The 18,408-nt window shown below is 42.4% G+C and overlaps 1 protein-coding gene across 2 annotated transcripts in view; it reads right to left on the reverse strand.

Moving 5' to 3' along the window:
• LOC125458941 (transmembrane protein 33-like) overlaps positions 1–12,703 on the reverse strand; it is a 140,373-nt gene extending 127,670 nt beyond the window's left edge. The window contains exon 1 of one of the 2 annotated variants that reach the window (XM_048544792.2): positions 12,579–12,703. The gene's annotated coding sequence lies outside the window, so the exon portion shown is untranslated. The other variant, XM_048544793.2, reaches the window with a different exon arrangement.
• Between the last annotated feature and the right edge of the window lie 5,705 nt (positions 12,704–18,408).

Consider the following 18,408-nt stretch of genomic DNA (forward strand, 5'->3'; position numbering starts at 1 on the left):
CCTTCTTCGGAAAATTTTCTGATGCTGTGTTCATCCAGCTCTACACCTTGTTATCTCAGATTCTCCAACATCGGCAGTTTCTATTCTCTCTTCAGGATGGGCTGATATCCAAAGACAACTAAGGGTGGCAGGCTGGATAGAACAGTATTGCACCAGTTTTTCTTTTTATTAATTCTTTCACATGATGCAGGTGCGGTTGGCTGGGCCAGGACTGATTGCCTATTGCCAAATACTGTATAGATATAAACCACTGTGCTTATCGGATGGGAGTTCGAGAATTTTGTCCCAATGATGGTGAAGGAAGTCATCAGGATTTTGTGTGACATTGTGGGGATCTTGAGGTGATGCTGTTCTATCCAGCTGCTGCCTTTGTGTTCCTAGATGGCACAAATCATGACTTTGGAAGCCATTTTTGGATAATGTCATACTCAAGCACATTATTTCAGATAATACTTGAAAGTTTTTAATCAAAAAAACTGATGAATTAGGTCCCTGCGTATATGACCCTTAGCCATTTCTGCTCCATGCAGTCCGGAGACTAGAGCAAAAACATAATTAAATATGGGCACTCACAACCATCTGGGAAACTGGCATATCCTTTTCTCTTTGGGTGGAAAAAAGGAATGACAACTTACCAGCTGACTCATCTTTGTCATACCACAAGCAAAAAGGTATATTGAAAGTGAATGGGTGTTAGACAAAATATGAAAATGGATCCCATCAACGTTTCATTTCTGATGATGGCCTCACTCAAACTAGGCAGGACGAATTTCAGAGTAGCAAATGACAAACAAGACGTGTAATCAATACATTTTCCTTGGAAGGAAAGACAATGTCTGGTAGACTTTTGCCTCATGCAAAGCAATATTTTTCACTATCCCAGTACACGTGACAATAATAAATTAAAATTATTCATTCACAGAATGAGGACAATTAAGAGTCAACGATATTGCTGCAGGTCTGGAGTCACATGTTGACCAGACCTGGTAAGGATAGCAGTTTCCTTCTCCAAAAGACATTAGTGAACCAAATAGGTTTTTGCTGACAATCAGCAATGGATTCATTGTCATCAGTAGATTCTTAATTCTAGATATTGATTGGATTCAAATTCCACCATCTGCCGTGGCAGGATTCAAACCCAGGTCCCCAGAACGATACCTGGGTCTCTGGATTAACAGTCAAATGATAATACCACTAGGTCATCGCCTCCCCATCAAACATTCAATCAAATCTGCTGCAGGTCTAATCCAGTAGCTACACTATTGAAGACTCAGCCATATCAAGCACTGGGTGGATGTGAAGTTCCTAAGCTGAAATAGATTCTGTGCCCTTGCCACTCTCAATGCTTCTTCCAGTTGCTCTCCAACATGGAGAAGTATCAATTCATCAGCTGAGGGTGAGGGAAAAGAGGCATTTGCAGAGGACAGTTAGCAGGATGTTTCCTTGATTGGTGTTGACCTGTTGCTATCGTATTCCACTAGGTATGGCATCAATGTTAAAGATTCATTGGCAATAGAGGTGATACCTGAGGTAATTGTACAGAAGTGGCAAGCGGAGTATTAATGGTAAACCTCTAGCTACATTTAGATATCCATTAATAGAATCAGCTAAATAGCATTTTCAGCCATCTGACTAATGGTCTCGATCATAGCATCCCTACAGTGAAGAATCAGGCCCTTCGGCCCAACAAGTCCACACCTACACTTGGTGCATCCCACCCAGATCCATTCCCCTATACCCCACCTAATCCACACACGTCCCTGAACACTACGGGCAATTTAGCATGGTCAATTCACCTAACCTGCACATCTTTGGACTGTGTGAGGAAACCGGAGTATCCGGAGGAAACCCACACAAACACAGGGAAAATGTGCAAACTCCATACAATCGCTTGGGGGTGGAGTCGAACCCAGGTCCCTGGCACTGTGAGGCAGCAGTGCTAACCACTGAGCCACTCTGCCAGTGGACAGGCACTGGAGGTGGTATTGAAGGAGGATAGTCTGATCAACTGGGTTAAGTATATCTCAGTGCAAGAATGACAAATTGTCATTTGCTACTCTGAAATTCATCCTGCCTAGTTTGAATGAGGCCATCATCAGAAATGAAACGTTGATGGGATCTATTTTCATATTTTGTCTAACACCCATTCACTTTCAATATACCTTATTATGTAAATAATTTGCCTTTCTCACAGTCACATCAGGTGTTACTTGTGACTTTAAAGAGCTATTTCAGCAACGTGCCAAGGTGGAAATCCAATTGAAGGAATTCAAACATTGAGTTTTGCAAAAGGCAGGCAGAGATCTTCTTCAGGGGACGTTAGTAATTAAGTAGCAATTGCAAGCATTTTTATTAACAAGTCGGTATTAAGACTTGAATATCCTTTTGAAGTCTATCATTCGCCTCTTTATAATTCACTTAATTGTGTTCTGCTCATTGAAATCTAAACCATTTAGAAGTACAAGCGTTCGAATACTATTTTCTGGGAGAATCCACCACTTATCTTCCTCCTTCCTTCAACATTACTCTCTACTTTGTATTCACGCTGTTACTGCTCCTTTTGTAAACAGGTTTCAATTTCATGAGCAAACCTACTACTTAGCACTTTAATAAACACATTGAAAAAAGTGCAAGTGATTAGATTAGATTCCCTACAGTGTGGAAACAGGCCTTTTGGCCCAACAAGTCCACACTGCTCTTTGAAGCATCCCACCCAGACTTATCCCCATCCCTGTCCCCATATAACCCACAAACCCCTGAAAACTACGGGCAATTTAGCATGGCCAATCCACCTAGCCTGCACATCTTTGGACTGTGGGAGGAAACTGGAGCACCCGGAGGAAGCCCACGCAGACACGGGGAGAATGATTCATGTAAAGAGACGAAACAATTACTCATTTTATGCCGTAAGATCTCAGAAAATACCAAACAGCAAATATTTCTTTCAGTCAATCAGCATTTCCAGAGTTCCATCAGGATTTGCAGCCAAAATTCAAGTGGACACCCCTACACAGGTTCTTATCACAGCCATATTTCAAACTGTGCAACATAATGTTTCTCTATGGAGCAGTAAAAAAGAAGAAGGGAATTCGAAACCGAGCAGTGTTAAGAATCTGTGGTCAGAGATAATGGGAATTGCAGATGCTGGAGAAATCGAGATAACAAAGTGTGGAGCTGGATAAACACAGCAGGCCAAGCAGCATCTTAGGAGCACAAAAGCTGATGTTTCGGGCCTAGACCCTTCATCAGAAAAGGGGGATGGGGAGAAGGTTCTGAAATAAATAGGGAGAGGGGGGAGGCAGACAGAAGATGGATAGAGGAGAAGATATGTGGAGCGGAGAGTATAGGTGGGGAGGTAGAGAGGGGATAGGTCAGTCCCAAGAGGACGGACAGGTCAAGGGGGTGGGATGAGGTTAGTAGGTTGGAAATGGAGGTGTGGCTTGAGGTGGGAGGAGGGGATAGGTGAGAGGAAGAACAGGTTAGGGAGGTGGGGACGAGCTGTGCTGGTTTTGGGATGCAGTGGGAGGAGGGGAGATTTTGAAGCTGGTGAAATCCACATTGATACCATTGGGCTGCAGGGTTCCCAAGTGGAATGAGTTGCTGTTCCTACAACCTTCGGGTGGCGTCATTATGGCAGTGAAGGAGGCCCAGGAATGGACATGTTGTCTGAGGAATGGGAGGGGGAGTTAACATGGTTCGCAACTGGGAGGTGCAGTTGTTTATTGCAAACCAAGCATTGGTGTTCTGCAAAGCGGTCCCCAGGTCTCCGCTTGGTTTCCCCAATGTAGTGGAAGCCATAACGGGAACAGCGGATGCAGTATACCACATTGGCAGATGTGAAGGTGAACATCTGCTTGATGTGGAAAGTCATCTTGGGGCCTGGGATGGGGGTGAGGGAGGAGGTGTGGGGGCAAGTGTAGCACTTCCTGCAGTTGCAGGGGAAAGGGTCGGGGGTTGGAGGGGAGTGTGGAGCAGACAAGGGAGTCCCGGATAGAGTGGTCTGTCCGGAAGGCAGACAAGGATGGGGATGGAAAAATGTCTTGGGTGGTGGGGTCGGACTGTAGATGGCGGAAGTGTCAGAGGATGTTGCATTGTATCTGGAGGTTGGCGGGGTGGTGTGTGAGGACGAGGGGGATTCTCTTTTGACGGTTATTGCAGGGATGGGGTGTGAGGGATGAGTTGCAGAAATGCAGGAGACATGGTCGTAGGCATTCTCAACCACTGCGGGGTGGGGGGGGGTGGGGGAAGTTGCGGTCCTTGAAGAACGGGAGTGGAATGCCTCATCCTGGGAGCAGATGCGGCAGAGGCGAAGGAATTGGGAACTGGGGATGAAATTTTTACAGGAAGGTGGGTGGGAGGAGGTGTATTCTAGGTAGCTGTAGGAGTTGGTGGGCTTGAAATGGACATCGGTTTATAGGTGATTGCCTGAGATGGAGACAGAGAGGTCCAGGAAGGTGAGGGATGTGTTGGAGATGGTCCAGGTGAACTTGAGGTTGGGGTGGAAGGTGTTGGCGAAATGGATGAACTGTTCGAGATCCTCTTGGGAGCATGAGGTGGCGCCGATACTGCCATCAATGTAACAGAGGAAGAGGTGGGGTTTAGGAACAGTGTAGGTGCGGAAGAGGGACTGTTCCACGTAACCTATAAAGAGGCAGACATAGCTTGGGCCCATGCGGGTACCCACAGCCACCCCCTTTGGCTGTAGGAAGTGGGAGGAATCGAAAGAGAAGTTGTTGAGGGTGAGGACGAGTTCGGCGAGGTGGATGAGGGTGTCGGTGGAGGGTGACTGGTCAGATCTGCGGGACAGGAAGAAGCGGAGGGCCTTTAGGCCATCTGCATGGGGAATGCAGGTTTAAAGGGACTGGACGTCCATGGTGAAAATGAGGTGTTGAGGACCGGGGAATTGGAAGTTCTGGAGGAGGTGGAGGGTGTGGGTGGTGTCATGGATGTAGGTAGGGAGTTCCTGGACCAACGGGGAGAAAATGGAGTCCAGATAGGTGGAGATGAATTCGGTGGGGCAGGAGCAGGCGGAGACAATAGGTCGACCAGGGCAGGCGGGTTTGTGGATTTTGGGAAGGAGATAGAAGCGGGGTTGGGGAACAACGAGGTTGGAGGCTGTGGGTAGGAGGTCACCTGAGGTGATGAGGTTGTGAATGGTTTGGGAAATGATGGTTTGGTGCTCGGGGATGAGGTCATGATTTTGTGTTGGGGCCCAGCCTGACAACAGCTTCTGACTGGTTGATTTGTGCAATGCTAAAACGATGCATGCACCAATATCAGTGGAGGAGAAGAAACAGCTAGAGCCTGCAGACAGACAATATTCATTTCTCCCTCTCCCTCTCTCTCTGTGTAGGAAAAACTGAAAATCAAGAAAACTTAAAATAGATAATTCTAAAACTAAGATACCTTCGGTCCCACTGAAGCAAGCAACGATAATCACCTAATATCTTCGGTTCTAAATTCAAAAGATTGAAAGAAAATAACTTTCCACTTTATGGTTTGAACTTTTGATCTTCAGAATTTTGTTTATTCTGGCTATATCTTTTTTCCCCACACATAGTGTCTGAGTTAAACCATTTGTCTTTTATCTGTTTCAAATCATGAGTGTGTGTGTATTTGGGGAGGTCTGAAAGGGTATAGTTGAGGTTACATAGTAACAGATTAACATTGTTTCTTGTCTCTGTCATTATTCAAGTTGCACATTAGAATAAAGAGAGCTACTCTTCTGTTACAGACTAAATGTGGTGCAAATTGCTTTTGTCCTGAATATCAGTCAGCAACGCTCCTTGAAAGCTGTGGCAATGCAGTTTCTCTGAATTTCCTTTGAGGTTTGCCACATATGGATTGGTGTTCTGACACATGTGATTTCCAAAATTAGAAGCCATACATGCATAGACCTCAGAGGTCCATACATCAAATTAAGAAATAGAGGGAGTATTGGTAGTCAGTCAGAAAGGCAAATTGATCATTTTGGTGGTTTCATTTGGATTTTATTTGTTCTGCAATGGCTTGCTGAACGTGGGACACAATAATCATTTTTCATTTTATCTATTCATGGCACAAAGGCTTCACTTGCCCCAGTTAAATTCTGATAATTTATATGTTGATGAAAGACTTTTACATTCTCTTTCACATTTGTTGAAAGTCCCTTTGCATGCTCGTTCACACCCATTTCCTTTATCACTTCCCCTCCAAGTGCTTCATATTCAGTGTCATTCTCGCTTGTATGATGAAACTGACAACTGTCATATAAATCATTTTTCTACTTAAGTTTACCCTTACACCAAGTTCTGGCTTTGATTGCTCGTCCTGTCTGTCTATTGTGCGAACACACTATGTCTGCATCCAAATAATCCTTTTTAAAGACACCCTTGTTCAATATTAGATTTTCTAGCCAATATCTGATTGCAGTTTAAGATAACAAAGTGTGAAGCTGGATGAACACTGCAGGCCAAGCAGCATCTCAGGAGCACAAAAGCTGACGCTTCGGGCCTAGACCGTTCCCTGTGCTGTGTTCATCCAGCTTCACACTTTGTTATCTTGGATTCGCCAGCATCCGCAGTTCCCATTATCACTGATACAATCATGTGATTGCAGTTTAACTGGTTCAGATCTGTTCTCAAACAACTGACAACAGCCCTTCTCCAGTTAAATACTTCTACTAAAGACTGTTTCTTATCCTATTCAATAGCTGAATAAATCTTTTGATACCATTCTCTCAAATGTCAAGCTTACAACATGCATTTAAAGACAACTCATTCCCCTGTGTAATCCAAAGTCACAATACCAATGCCAAATAAAAAATCCATATTTATACTGGCAGCCAGATAGATCATGTAAAGCATGATCCGGACCCAATATACCAGGGAGTGGTTCTATGTAGTACTTTGACCTTGTAGGAACATCTGATGAAAACAGCATAATACCTAAGACATAGGAGCAGAAATAGGCCATTCGGCCTATCAGGTCTGCTCTGCCATTCAATCATGGCTTAAAGGTTCCTCAACCCCATTCTCCAGCTTTCTCCCCGTAACCCTTGATCCCCTTGATAATCAAGAACCTATCTGTCTCAGTCTTAAATGTATTCAATGACCTGGCCTCCACAGCCTTCTGAGGCAGTGAATTCCATTAATTCACCACTCTCTGGCTGAAGAAGTTTCTCCATATCTCTGTTCTAAAAGGTGTTCCCTTTACTCTAAAGCTGTGCCCTCGGGTCCCAAACTCTCCAACCAATGGAAGCATCTTCCCAAAATCCACTTTGTCCAGGCCATTCAGTATTCTAAAAGTTTTAATTAGATCTCCCCCTCATCCTTCTAAGCTTCAATGAGTATAGTCCCAGAGTCCTCAAACATACCTCAAACATTAAGCTTTCCACTCCTCGGACCATTCTCAGAAACCTCCCCTGAACCCGCTTCAGGGTCAGTACATCCTTCCTGAGATATGGGGCCCAAAGCTGCACACAATACTCCAAATGTGGCCTGGCCAGAGCCTTATAAAGCCTCAGCAGTACATCCCTGCTTTTATATTTAAGTCCTCTCAAAATAAATGCCAACATTGCATTTGCCTTCCTGCCTACTGACTCAACCTGCAAGTTTACCTTGAAAGAATCCTGGACTAGAACTCCCAAGTCTCTTTGCACTTCAGGCTTCTGAATTTTCTCCCCGTGCTTTTATTCTTCTTACCAGAGTGCATGACCTCACACTTTCCCACATTATAGTCCATCTGCCAGTTCTTTGCCTGCTCTCCTAACCCTTCTGCAAAATCCTTCTGCAGCCAAAGTCAAAATCAGAAACAATTTACAAACCACACAAAGTTAGTTAGGATGCTGCCGCCACAATACTCCAGTGTTCAGCTTTTGATCTATCATGACACCTATTAAAATGCAACAATGTGACCCAGAACTCGAGACCTCTGCTCGATAGCCATCCTCTGCTTGATAAGCATCGCAAACATCACTACCCCACAAATGCACTGATTGACAAAAACCTACAAGCTGGTTGAAACCATTAGCGCTATACCTCACATATCAATCCATAACCTGATCAACTCATTTACTGCACATACAGTCATAAAGTCATGTTGCATGGAAACAGATTCTTTAGTTCAACTAGTCCATGCCAAACAAACTGAATTAGACCTACCTGCCTGCTCCAAACCTTTCCTCTTCACACAGGAATCCAAATTTTTGTAAATGTTTCAACTGTGCCTGCATCTACCATCTCCTCTGGAAGTTCATTCTACATGTGAATCACTCCATAAAAAATTTTCCTCTCATATCTTTTTAAAATCTCTCTTCTCTCACCTTAAAATGTGCCCCCTAATCTTGAAATCCTCCAACTTCCATCTCAGCACTCTCCTGTACAATAACGATCACCCGGGCATGCTTTGGATCAAGGAAAGGATCTTGGGAGTCCAGAACAAACTTCTCATTTAAAAGAAAATCTGTCAAATGACATGTTTTAAAAGTACCATGGCAAGAATGGTCCTTGCTAACGATGTTGAGAATAGGCCACGGCCCTGGTGCAGCTCTGAAGCATTTACGGTGGGTCACAAACAATACTGCATATTACCAAGGAGTGCCCACTCTACAGACTAAATGGCAGACTATTCCATTTAAACTTCACAAATGAGGAGGTTATTGCTTGGCTTTGATGATTTGTATTATCTAACTAAAAAACATCCGCAGAACAGGGTTTAGCAATGCTTCTTTCCTCCATGGACTCGACGTGTACTAAAGTGACAAAAGTTTGATGCATTATGCTTCACATGGTCCTATATTCACCTTATATCATTTTACCTGATCAATGGATCTAGCTTCCTCCTGAGTCCTCAGCCAGTTGTCTCAAATATTTCACATGATACTAAGTTCCATATTCAAAGGACGGTCTGGGTTTAAAAAAAACTTCCCTTGAAATCCTCAGTACGTCCACAAGTGACCACCTCAGATGTCTGGTCCCTTACTTTAAATTGCTTGATAAATAAAAACGTTAAATCTGTGGTTACCAGGCACCTCACCTCTACCCGACGCTCTACTCCTCTACTCTGTCCCTTCACCCCACTCCAGGACTTTTCTTCAGATTTTTGATGCTACTTTTTCATTTTTAGAAGTTATCTTTTTATTCATAGCTCATTGTTAATATAATATAGTCATCCCGTAACATCTCTAGACAGAACAGCTGGGAAGAAACAGAACTAGAAGAACTCATCAACATCTTTAATAACTATCAATCCTCCATTAAACTGAAAGCCACGACACAAAAGGAAAACATTAATTTCCTAGACACAATGTTTAACTTGGTGAAAAACGACAAGTAAAAAATGTTTATCCCATCACAAATAACTGTCACACATTACAACACACATAAAGCCATCACCCTCACCATACCTACAACAAACTGGTGAGCTCACATTCAATACATGCCCATCACATACATGTAAATCTGCAATACTTAAATCAGGCAGTTACTACTATTCGTACTGTACCGCATGTAAATGTCATACTTGGCAGTGTATTTTACAATGCATTTTCTTTTTTCACCTCAAACAGTAGCTCCTGAAACTAAATAGCCTTAAATTAAAGGTCTTACAGACATTTGCAAGCAATTCATAACTGTAAAATCCCTGAAGTAATCTATTCATGCTCAGCACATCCCACTTGGAGCCTTCTTCTCTCACCTGACTTGGAACCTCTACTTCGTCTGATATACACAACGGGAACATCTACATGTGGTGTACTGTATCCACTGTACCCATTGTGGCCTCCTCTACATCGAGCAAACCAAGTGGAGGCTTGGGGGCCACTTTGCGGAACACCTACGCCCGGTTCGCACTAAACAACTGCACCTCCCAGTTGCAAACCATTTCAACTGCCCCTCCCATTCCACAGACGACATGTCCATCCTGGGTCTCCTGCAGTCCCACAACGATGCCAGCCAAAGGTTGTAGGAACAGCACCTCATATTCCGCTTGGGAACCCTGCAGCCCAATGGTATCAATGTGGGCTTCACAAGCTTCAAAATATCCCCTCCACCTACCACATCACAAAACCAGCACAGCTTGTCCCCGCCTCCCTAACCTGTCCTTCCTCCCACTGATCCCCTCCTCCGACCTCAAGCCTCACCCACATCTCCTACCGACTAGCCTCATCCGCCCCCTTGACCTGATTGTCCTCCCTGGACTGACCTATCCCAAAGAAAGAAAGCTAGCCACCAGAATACATGAACATCAACTAGCCACAAAACGACATGACCCACTATCACTCGTATCCTTACATACAGATGAGGAAGGACACCACTTTGATTGGGACAACACATCCATCCTAGGACAAGCCAAACAGAGACACGCACGAGAATTCCTAGAAACATGGCATTCCAACCGGAACTCCATCAACAAACACATTGGCTCCAAATCAATCTACCATCCCCTGAGAAAAAGAACAGGAAATGACATCACCAACACAGGAAATGACATCACCAACCCAAGGACACCTAACCAGATAAATAGAAAGCGGGACATAACACCAGCGCTTTGTCGGAGGCTCACTGATCATGTTACCTAGAATGGTGATGAAACGTCTGAAAACCAACCTTCCAGCTCAGCGAGCAAACTCACATCCAGAACCTCAACCTGAGCTACAAATCTTCTCAAAACTCGCTGACCTATCCCTTCCCTAACTCCCCACCTACAATCACCTTTACTAGCTCCATCCTCACCTCTTTGAGCTGTCTGTCTCCCCTCCACCTATCTTCTCCTCTATCCACCTTCTATCCGCCTCCCCCTTTTCCCTATTTATTTCAGAACCCCCTTCCCCTCCCCCATTTCTGAAGAAGGGTCTAGTCCTGAAATGTCAGCTTTCCTGCTCCTCTGATGCTGCTTGGCCTGCTGTGTTCATCCAGCTCTACACTGTGTTATCTATATTTTTTATTTCTAGATTATATGCTGTCAGTGCATGAAATCTACAGTCCTCTCAGTAGATCAAAACGTTCACTTAAACAGGTCTTCAAATTATTACTGATTATTAAAGTGGTGTTAGAGAAATGAATAAATAATCATAAAATAAAAACCGAAAGAAGTGCGGATGTAGCACATCAGAAACAAAAACACAATTTCCAGAAAAGCTCAGGTCTAATCTACTGAGCATTTCAAATAAATAATCATGCTGGTTTTCAAAACAGGCAACAAATATATAATGCCTGTTAAACTCTCAATCATCAAACTGGCACTCTACCCCATGATTACCTTCAAGTGTTATGATGCAGAAATAAAAATCTTTTTCAATTAACTCTTCTGTATGTTTTCAATCCTAGTCAACAATATGACCGAACATCTTAAACAGAATAATTAAGGGTGAAATTATCATCATTGCTGGCCCTACCACGAGATATCCAATTGATCACTATTATCAAAAGTGTTTCCAAACTGTCTAATTGCTGAGCCCCAAGTATCCGCTCCTCCTGGAAACCTTCAATGCTACCAAGGTTAGTTCTGTCAGAAATTTCAAATCTGCACACATAACCTGTAATTATAAAGCAAAATCATTTTTGTTTGTTAGGTGATTCCTCTTTAAACTTCAACTCTCATCTGTTCAACTCTCATTCAAAGCTCCAAATTCTCACTCCTCCATATACACCAATATCAGTGCACACTTGTGAAACTGCTATTCTAAATCATTGTTTACTAGGATGGGGATTCTTTCTTCTATCACAAGGATGTTCTGAAAGAGAGAACATAATACATCCACATAACATTAACATTTAAGGAGATACAAAGTGTTCCTCAGAGTCAATCTATAAACAGTATCTAAAAATTGCCATCCAGGGGTACTACAGCATCCCATGCGCAATGGATTAAATGAAATCAGTGATGTGAATTACCAGTAGCAAAATAAACAATCAGAAAGGTAAACATCAAATGCTGACAATGTCCTACACGTAAAGGTAAAGAAGCTATCATAACATTTCTCCTACAAAGAATGTTAATCCAGTTTCTTTGACAGTGCGTCCTTCTTAATGCAAGTCATTACTGAGAATCCTGCAATCTTGCAATTGTGTGCTATTCTGCCATGGATGTATCGCAGAATATCGTCTGAACATTATGAAGGATGCCATTAGTTGCAAAGTCAGCACAGAGTGATATTTATACAGTGGGAGAGGCAGTTTCAATGCCAGTCCGTTGTTAGGCATTCTTTTTAAAAAAATACAACTGCCTTAATAAAAGAGGGGCAACTAATCCAAAACTGAGGCTCAACACCAGCACAATAAAATCTAACGCTAAAAGCTAACATTGCAAAGGCTCCGTAGAACTGCCGGGTCATAGCATGATGTGCAACGCCCCATGTGTATCACCGCACTCAGCTGGGTTGCTAGGAGCAGCAGCAGGGGCAGGAGCTGGGCCCATCCCTCCCACTTAGCCCCCTGCCCGTACAGCCTGTGCCAACGGCGATGTCGACCTACAGCGGAGTTGCAGCAAGTTTGCGGGGAAGCAACGCCAGGGCCTGAGACTCCTCGCTTCGACTTCGGGTACAAAGATGAGGCTCGGTACCCCGATCGCCCAGCATCAACATCAGCAGCATCACCTACCTACAGCCTCCCGCTAAGTCAGCTTCTGGACAGCGGCCTGGGCAATGCTCGCAGCCAATAACCGCCAGCACATTCTCAACCAAACACAACGGAAGGCCGCTGATTGACAGCCCCACCAGCCATCCACAAGGCGGTCTGTTCCCTCGTTGTTGGACGGCTGACCAATCAACGCAGGTTCGCCAACAGGTTAGGCTGTCATCGAACAATGACGGGATATTGTCGGACCAGCACGCATGCGCTCCCATTGCATCCTGGGGTCTGTAGTCCACGCTGTCTCAGAAGTGCAGGATGAAATTCCCAGATGTTTTCTAATCAAATCTGTCCGGAGAAGATATTATTGCACGCCTCTGGAGAACATGGGACTTGAACCAGATAGGAGCACGACCACTGCGCCAAAAGCGCCCGCAGGATAAAATCCCCTTGGGAGGAGGAATTAGAAACTACTGAGGGAATTAGAATAGCTAGGGTTCAAATTAAGTAGGACCTCTAAAGGTACTATGGACCAGATTTATTGTGAATTGACAGGTTAGTCTAGCGTTAAGCAGACCGGAGTTATATGCATTGAGTATTGTGCGAGTTTCCTTTCAAGGGGCCCTGGCATCCATACTAGGCAGAAAGGGAATGGAATGAACTTGGAGTAAACTGGACTAAGACCAGTGTGTTGGCAAGTCAAATGACTCGGGCTATAAACTAAAAATCTAGGAGTGGAGTTCAATGAAGAAAAATTTAAAGTCCAAACAGAAAAAAAACAAGACCATAGATAGGACAAGTGTGACAGGAAGGGACAGTTAAAGAATTTGATAGTAATTATCAGTGAATAAGGGCAAATCTGGAAAAAATAATGAATTTATTTATTTTTTAAATAGACCATCAGAATGCTAGTTGGATGAGGACAGTTAATGAATTTAATAGTAATTATCAGTGAATGAGGTGAAATCCCAGAAGAATAATGAATCAAAATTTTAAAAATTTGGTCTATCAGAATTTCTAGTTGGCTTGACAAATTAATGCAAAGTAAAAAGAAAAACTTGACAATGTAAAGACAAATAAAATAGAAAATAAAGCGGGCTATCTTTGATAATATTAGCTAACATAAGAACAGTAGTGAGGAAGGATCGGGGCTCAGAAGATCAGGTAGTAGTTACATAGTGGTTAGCACTCCTGCCTCACAGTGTCAGGGACACAATTTTGAGTCCAGCCTTGGATAACTGTGTGGAGTTTGCACATTCTCCCCATGCCTGCTTGGGTTTCATCTGGGTGCCCCAGTTTCCTCTTACAGTCCAAAGAAGTGTATGTAGGTAGATTTGCCATTCTAAATTGACATGTAGTGTCCAGGGATGTGCAGGCTGGATGGATTTGTGATGGTAAATGTGGGGTCACAGGGTTAGGCTGCTTGGCCTGCTGTGTTTATCCAGCTCCATAGGCTGATATGCTCTTTGGAAGGTTGGTGCAGACTCTGGTTCAAAGGCCTCCATCTATATTGTAAGGACTCCACGATTCTATAATTCTAGTAGGATAACCCAGGCTAGAGGTAGGAAGAAACTAGGATAGAAAATGCTGGTGGGTGATTTTCTACAGAACACCCAAGATACCAACAATGGAGATAGCATTAATTATGCCGTAATAGGAATTTACAACAAAACAGTGCAATAATCATTGGTCACATTTAGCTTCACAGAGACTGAATGAATTAAATTGGCAAAAATAACTTACAAGATAAATTCATAATATGATTTTGAGATAGTATTCTGAAAAGCCATGGAAGCATACACGGTAAATGCTGGTTTGTATTTTAAAGAAACCGAAAGAACTGTGGGTGGAAATCAGAAACAAAACACAGAAATTGCTGAAAAAGCTCAGCGCATCTGGCAGCATCTGTGGGGAGAAATCAGAGTTAATATTTTGGGTACAGTGACCCTTCAGACACTTACAGTTCTGAGAAAGGGTTACAAGTTTGAAATGTCAACTCTGATTTCTCTCCACAGATGCTGCCAGACCTGATGAGCTTTTTCAGCAATTTCCTTTTTTGATTTTGTTTACATTTTGTTTTGTATAATGAGGATGGTTAATTAATAACCTTATAACAGGGAATGATTAATGAAAGATTTACCATAATACAACAAAATTTTAAATTGTAGTTTGGAGTAATACATATAAACCTCAAAATACTGCACTGAATGTAAATCAAGGCAAACACATGGATATGAGGAGAGGTTATTTAGATTGGAAAATTAGATTACACGTCACGGCAGACAAAATAGAATGCTGAAAATTCAAAAAAAATTTAACAGTTTTCAACACGTATGCAATCCACTGAAAAATAAAACCTTCAAGATCCATTCATGACTAATGAAAAAGGCTAAGGATAGTGTTAGATTAAAACAAGATCCTATAATATTACAAAGAGTAACAGCAAGCCTGAGGATTAGGAAAGTTGTAGAAACTCGCAAAGAATAAACAAAGCTTGTTGATGTGGGCAAACAAGTGTGATTGTAAATCAGGCATTATGTTAAAAAAATTATGAGTTTCTACACTTCTTTATAAAAAGAAAAGAGTAACAAACATAAACAAGGGTTCCCTAAAGGCTAAGACAGAAGTTTAACACCAAACAAGGAAATGGCAGAGGCATTCACAGAATATTTTGAGTGGTCTTCAGTGGAAAATGCAAGAATTATATGAGAACTAGTGGGGAATAAGGATTTAATGTGAGCAAGGAGTTTAAATTGATTAATATTAGTAAAGAGATAGTGCTGAAGAATTCCAAAGGAGTAAAATCCCCTGGACATAATGAACTTTACCCTTGGATTCCATAAGAGGTAACTGCATTGGTATGGTCTTCCACATTGTCCTCAATTTTAGATTTGCCTTAGCAGATTGGAAGGTAGCAGGTACAATATGGGCTATTCAAGAAAAGAATGGAAAAGGAATTACAGGCTCTACAATTCTTGCTGGCGTACATCTCCAACTCTCCATGATCAGTTGTGCTCCACAACCTTGTTATTATGAGGGTCAGACATTGCCACCAGAGGCCCACTTATAACGTTGCCGCAGGGCAACTGGGTTTCAGACGAACACAAGATTTTTGGTTGGGGGAGCAGGGAATATATTTTTTGCAGAACACTAACTCCTAAATTTCACTATACAGAACACACTATAACAGCACATAAGCTGATGGCTACAGCCGTTAGATCAAGTAATAATGCTCCAGGTGGTCCGGTGCATACAAACTTACAGACTAAGAACAAAAGAAGACCATTTGGCCTCACCTGGTCTACCATTCAATAAGACCATGGCTAATGTTTTTATGAGCTACATGTTCCCATTTACCCCCAATAGCTTCTGTTTCCCTCATCTAACAAACTTTTTCCATCTCCACCTTGAAATATTTCTATGATCCTTCTCTCACTGCCTTCTGAGGCAGTGTTCCAAAGTTGTACAGACGAAAAACAAAAGTCTCCTCATATCTTTAGTCTTTGCATCCTTTCGATCAGACATTGACATACTTATGTAAGTCCAACCATACAATCTTCTATCATAATGTGCCAATATGTTACACCAGGCCATGAGCAACTATTTTGTGCAATAATCTTTCAGAAGGTACTTGTTAAATGCCCTCTATACATTGAAGTACATGTGCCTTGCTTTGGACAGATGTTCAACTTTAAAGGTTTAGAGAAGATTTACAAGGATGTTGCCAGGGTTGAAAGGTTTGAGCTATAGGGAGATGCTGTATAGACTGGAGCTATTTTTCCTGGTGTGTCGGAGGCTGAGGGGTGACCGTATAGAAGTTTATAAAATCATGATGGGCGTTGATGGGATGAATAGCCAAGTTCTTTTTCCCAGCGTAGAGGAATACCAAACTAGAGGGCATAGGTTTAAGTTGAGGGGAGGGAAAGATTTAAAAGGGACCTGTGGGATAACTTTTTCATGCAGAGCATGGTGCGTATATGGAATGAGTTGCCAGAGGAGGTGGTGGAGGCTGATTCAATTACGACATTGAAAAGGCATCTGGATGGGTATGTGAATAGGAAGGTCTAGAGTGATATGGACCAAATGCTGGAAAATGACATGAGATTTAGGATACCTGGTCGGCACAGATAGGTCGGGCAGAAGGGTCTATTTCACTGCGGTATGGCTCTTTGACTCTATGCCCCTTTACTCACAGCATGTTACCTCCTCATAGACCTCCAATAAATTGGTTAGATGTGATTTCCTCTTTGCAAAACCATGCCAACTCTTCCTGATTACCTTTGGTTTTTCAAATGTCCTGTTATATCTCTTTAATGATTGATTCTAACTCTGACATTGCGAGAAACATTGAGTTGACCTGTAGTCTCCTGTTTGCTGCCTCCTTCTGTTCTTGAATAGAAGAGCTGTATTTGCTACTTTCCAGGTTGATGGTACCTTTCCAGAATTCAATAAATTTTGGAAAATTCACCCCAATGCATCTAGACCCCTTTTCTAAGACCATAGGATGAAGCCCATCAGGACCCGTGGGCCTCCCAGCCTGTAGCTCCATTGGTTTGTTCATTGTTCCTTACCTGATATTTTAATTTCACCAAGTACCTTGCTCCCTTCCACGTGTTGATTGACATCTATTACTTGAATGTTCTTTCCATCTTCTGTAATGAAGACAGAGGAAAATATTTGTTCAGTTCATCTGTAATTTCCTCATTATGCACGATTAACAGCTTATTCTCGTTCTCTTGAGGACCAACACTCACTATTCTCTGCCATTCTCTCCTATTTTGTCCAATCATCTGAATTACAACCCATCCTAGCACAACTTTTTTTTTGAAGTTTAATGTGTTTCTTAATTTTTTGGTTCACCAGGACTAGTGGACCCTTCCTTTAGAATTTTCCTTTATGCTGGACTATTATTATTCTGAGAGTTTTGAAATATTCTCTTCAACGTCTGCCAATGCTTCTCTATTGATTTGTCTTCTAATCTAGTAACCCAGTTCATCTTATCTAGCTCAGCTCTCACGCCCAGATTGTTGCTCTTATTTAAGTTTAAGATATTTGTTTTACAGCCATTTTCCTCCCTTTCAAGCAGGGTGTAAAATTCAATCTTATTGTGGTCACTGCTATCTAAGACTGTCTTTGCTCTGAACAAATTCATTAATCCTGTCATATTACATAATACTTTTTTTATAACATACTCCCCGGTAGGTTCCAAAAGCACTGCTTTAAGAAATTATCTCAAAAGCATTCAATAAACTCCTCATCCAGGCTACCATTGCAAAACTGACTGCACCATTATATGTAGAATAAAATCAACTGTGCTGTTGCCACCCTTTTGACGCACAGACACCCAGCATTCATCCTTGAATACTTCATCTGTATTCTGATTACTTAAGAAGCCTGTAGGACATTTCTAACAGTAATTTGGTTCCATTATTCCCTGCTTCCACTCAAACTCATTCTATATCCTCATCACCTGGGCCAAGGTCATCTCTTAACTATTTCACTAAAAGTTAGTACTGAGGTACCGCCTTGATTAAAATTGCTAAGCCCTTGCCTGTGCTAACTTCCTATTTTTCTTGTTGATGCAGCTCTCCCTCTTTCTCCGGGGGCTGCAATGAAAGGACAAGTGGCAGTACCTGGATATCTGAAAACAGGAAATTGGAAGGCAAACGTTAGGGTGAGGGAAAGGCTGGTGGAATGGAAAGCAAGTCAAGCTAACTGTGACCATTACTTCATAACAAAAGCAAGATGAAAAAATATGACAGCTTTTGAAAAGAGTTACATAGCAAATTGTCATCCTTAATGGTTTTGGGTAATGCCAAATTTAATGACCTCTGCCACTGCCATCCTGTTGATGTCAATT

The sequence above is a fragment of the Stegostoma tigrinum genome, chromosome 15, assembly GCF_030684315.1.
Source record: "Stegostoma tigrinum isolate sSteTig4 chromosome 15, sSteTig4.hap1, whole genome shotgun sequence".
In the NCBI taxonomy this organism is placed as follows: domain Eukaryota; kingdom Metazoa; phylum Chordata; class Chondrichthyes; order Orectolobiformes; family Stegostomatidae; genus Stegostoma; species Stegostoma tigrinum.